Source organism: Rousettus aegyptiacus, unplaced genomic scaffold, assembly GCF_014176215.1.
Source record: "Rousettus aegyptiacus isolate mRouAeg1 unplaced genomic scaffold, mRouAeg1.p scaffold_m13_p_12, whole genome shotgun sequence".
Taxonomy (NCBI): domain Eukaryota; kingdom Metazoa; phylum Chordata; class Mammalia; order Chiroptera; family Pteropodidae; genus Rousettus; species Rousettus aegyptiacus.
Window position 1 is genome coordinate 73,823,669 of NW_023416287.1, and position 4,618 is coordinate 73,828,286.

The 4,618-nt window shown below is 41.5% G+C and overlaps 1 pseudogene; it reads left to right on the forward strand.

Annotated features, from left to right (window-relative positions):
- The first annotated feature begins 764 nt into the window (after nucleotides 1-764).
- On the forward strand, nucleotides 765-883 carry LOC118610226 (annotated as a pseudogene).
- The last annotated feature ends 3,735 nt before the right edge of the window (nucleotides 884-4,618 follow it).

A 4,618-nucleotide genomic window follows, 5' to 3' on the forward strand; every position in this document is an offset into this window, starting at 1 on the left:
GTTGTTCTAAGGAGGAGTGATTCCTTCCATAGCAGTAACTTGCTCAGGTACGCTATCTAGATGCTCCCAGGATGATTTGGTCTCATTTCCCTCTTGTTTCTTAAAGCAGTCCCTCTCATCTACCACTAGCAGGTCAATTGGAAGCACAACAAAAGTAGCCAGACTTTCAGAAGTACCCGAGGCTCATGATCTGCAGTTCGGGAGACAAGAGCTTCATTCTGGCCTTGGTTACAACAGGAAAGATTTCTCCCTCTGTTCTCTTTGGAACCTTTATTCTCTTGAGAGCTGCAGAATTTTCATCTAGAAACCCCATCCAGGAAAGGCTGACCACTGGGAGAAGCCCTTAGGATTCTGAGACAAATGACATGGCTGTGGAATGGAGAGTATCCGCCTCCTTCCAAGGGCTGGCCCTCAGCTTTATTCAAACCACCGAAAAAGGCTGAACACCATCCTGCCTTCCACTTTGGCTCTCAGCCTTTCAGCAGCCAGATCTGTCCCTTCATACCCTTCTCCTTCCCCTTTATAAACTCACCCTCGGGATGAGGACATAATTTGGTCATTCGCGTTGAGACAGAAACAATTGTTGAAAACTTATAACACTGGAGAAAGCTGGAGGAATTAGGCTTTGATCATTATATGAGTCAACACTTAATGGGTCCTTACTACCTGCTAAGCTCTGTGTGTATGTGTACACACATGCATGTGTGTGTGTGTGTGAGTGTATGTGTGTGTGAGAGAGATTTCCCATCTAAAATCACCATTTTGTCTATGGCCATGCTACCCTGAACATGCCCAATCTCATCTGATCTTGGAAGCTAAGCAGGGTTGGGCCTGGTTAGTATCTGGATAGGAGAGCACCTAGGAAGACCAGGTGCTGTAGGCATAATAGATAGATAGATAGATAGATAGATAGATAGATAGATAGATAGATAGATATAGATAAAATCACCATTTCAAAGATGAAGAAGTCAAGGCTGAAAGACTTGTCCAAGGTCAGCACCTATTAAGTGGCAGAACTGAATGTGAACCCAAGCCGTCTGACTCTAGAGCTGCTATTGTTACATTACGCTGTTTCTATAGTAGTAAAATTTGGAGAATCAGTATGTGGAAGAAGAATTGTTTTTGGAAGAGCTTGCCAACCACTTAATCATACATACTGTGTGGCTGCCACACATTTTGTCTCTGGGTGAAATTGTGTCTCTAGTCACATGCTTTCTTTCCTTCATTCACAATTTGCCAGGAGAAGAGGTACTTGCATGGGAATCTAGGAGGCGATTTTCCTTAGAGCTGCTGGTTCTACCTCCCTCTCTTCCTCTCAGGTTGCCTTGCAGGATGATTTCATCCAGATGGCCAAAGAATATCTTCATTATAAAAATAATTGGTTAACTAAAGCTAATATTTACGGTTTATACTCAGAATTTTCTTTCCCCCTGTTCTGAACATAGCAAAAACATAACACTTTGAAATGCCACCAGAGCCATCTGTTCTTTCCTATCAGTTCTTGACGTCATTTGAGTGGCTTGGTTATTTTAGGTTTTCCATAACCATGATTGCAACAAGAATGCATTTCAGAGAGTGTTAGGACCATTGAACAAGCAACTCAAGCTTCCTAGGGACCCAGAGCTCATATTCTTCTCCCTTTCCTGTTCTCTGAGTATTTTTTTCTGACAGGTAGACTTCAGCCTAAGTTTTAGAGATTCCTGATCCAGTGTTTGTGAGATTTGTTTCTTAGGAAGTTCTTCCTCTCTCTACATGCCAGTGATACCAACGGGGATGAAACTATGTGTTCAACATCAGTGCCTGATTTTATCCAGTGAAGAGTTGTTCCTTGGCCACTGCTTTTTTCTCTGGAACCTGTAAATTGCTCATGGCATAGCACCTTATAATGGAGATGCTCAGCATTTGTTTTTGACTTTTATTTTTTTTGCATGTTTTTGCTCATTTTTAAATGAAATACTGCAGACATTCTGAAACAGAATAATTAACAACTTAATGAACATCCTTGTAGTCATTCCCTAACTGGAGAAATAAAACATTACAAATAATAGCTTATATAGCCTTCTGCAATGACTCCATCCCATGTTCTTCTTTTTACTCCAGAAGTAACCACTATTCTAAATTTGATCCTTATTCCCCATTTTTATATCTATCCCTACTCAATTTTTTAGTATCATTTTGCTTTTTATTAAACCTCACATAAATGCTATTCATTATATAGGTAAACTGACGTTTTCCTTCATTCAATAGTTTGGTTTCCAGACTCATCCATGTTGATACATGTGACTATAGTTCAGGGTTTTTATGCCCTATAATATTCCCCTCAATTGATATTCTGTTTATTTACCTCTTCTACACTATTAATGAGCACTTAGTTTCTTTCCTATTTTTGCCATTGCAACAATGCTTCAACACACATGATACTTGTCTCCTTGAGCCCAAGTTTGTCTAGGGTTTGCTGAGAAATGGAATTACTAGGTCATAGGATATGTACATCTTTAGCCTTATTAGCTATTGCCACATTGGTCCCCAAATCAACAGTGTCTGTACAGTACAGTGGCTGAAGGACTTCATGGTGCTACCTCTTCATCCACACTTAATATACTTTGTCAGCTTGGTGGGTATGATTATCATCGTTTGAAGAAAAACAAACGCTCTTTTTTTCTAATTTATATTAAATTGCAGAATACTAACCTTAATTAAAGTTAACTGGCCTAACCAAGCCAGATAGGTCCAAACTAGAATGCAAGTTCTTTTTTGGCAGGAGTTAGAAACTGGTGTGTTGCCATCAGCCATTAGTCAAATATTTCCTAGGAGTTGGTTTGTGAAGAAAACGATCCTAGGTGTCATGAGACATTCATAGAAAATAAATTTGCATTTGTTAATGTTGATGGAGACAGTAGACAGGTAAAATGGGTTTGCAATTTGGACTGGTGCTGCTTTTGGGGATACAAATGGCATGTGTACTGTGTCAGGCTATGTAACAGGAAGACATGATCATGTGGTTCTATGGAAGTGACCATGCTCCATACTCTCATTGAATAGCAGAGCACGTGAAGACCACAAGCGGTAGCCCAGATGGAGGTTCAACTCGTAGGAATGGAAAGTCAGCCCAACTTTGAAGATGAGCTCAGAGATGTTCCTACTGACCTGTGGGTGACAAGAAGGCACAGAGGACCTGGGCAAGGATACAGAGACTCACCAGCCAGGAAGGATGAGGATGATATGTAAAGCCAGGATAGGTCGGCTAATGCAGGAAGAAGCAAGAAAGTCGAGCAGGCCAAATGTCAGTGGGTCTACTAGAGCAGTTTTACTGAGAGGACGTATAGGCATATAACACAGAAAAGGTGGTGGTGTTTCCTTTGGGCACTGCGTGTTGGCTTGGAAAGGCCCAGAGCAATGGCTCCAGACTAGATTCAGGGGGTAGCCTGCAAGCCCACAGGAGAGGACGACACAAATTTTTGCCATGTGTCTGCCAGCTTCAGACATTTGGGAGGTACTGAAAAAAGAGGTATAAGATTCAATCCTTGTCTGAGATTTAGAATCTAATCAGAGAGTAAGAATAAAGAAAATAAAAAAGGAATTCTAGGCTTTGTATACACATGTATTAAAAGATAGAAGTAAAAGTGTAATGGGGGGGCTCGATGGTGGGGAGTAGCAACATAAAAACTTGAAGCAAAAAGTCAAAACCAGTGATGGGGAGGGAGCCTTGAATGCTGAGCAAAGAAACGGAAATATCTTCCAGTCATAGTATCAGCATACTTTACATTACTTGTTATATTCTAGGCATTAAACACTCTAAATACATTATCTCATTTAACTCTCTCAATTATCCTATCAAGTAAGTATAGTTTTATCCCCATTTTATAGATGAGGGAACTAGGCACAGAGAGATTAGGAGACTTGCCCCAAATCTTCCAGCTATAAAGTAGCAGGGCCAGGCTTTGGACCTAGGCAGGTCGTCTATAGGGTCTGGGCTCCTAACCATGATGCTATATTCCCCTTATAGGATCTGGGGGTTCTTAAGTAAGGTTAGTTAAAGACTCGCAGCTTTTTAAAAAAAAATCCAAAATGCCTGGCCCCTTCAGGTTCCATGAATAATTCTGATGTGTGTGCACACCCAGCTGATGGTCACTGCTGTCAGCTGTTGGTATTCACTTTGATTTCTGATAAGCTTGACAATATCCCCAAACTTGAATGTTTGCGCAAGGAAGCATCACAGGCAAAGCAGTATTCCAGCAGGACTGATCTGGATGTTGTGCTTGGCAAGGACTGAGAAAGTCCACAGAGTTGAGGTGGGGAAAGAGTGGCAGACTGTTCAGAGGCCAAATCATGGGAGTCTGGGCCAGAAGGAGGGACAGAAGCAAAATCAGCCATCGATGCCGGAGATGAGCTAGGACTGTCTTAAAAGAGTGGCGGATGCCCTCACGTTGGGAAGGTTTACAGAGTGGCAAAGTCCTCATGCTACTGAGTCCACCGAAGTCATTACAATACTCATGGGTTGTGGTTCCCATCCCTGCTGTCTCCCTTACAAGCTGTATGACTTTGGGGAGCACCTAACCTTTCTATACTTTGCTTGATTTATTTGTAAAAATGAAAATAATGGCAGCACATTTCTAAC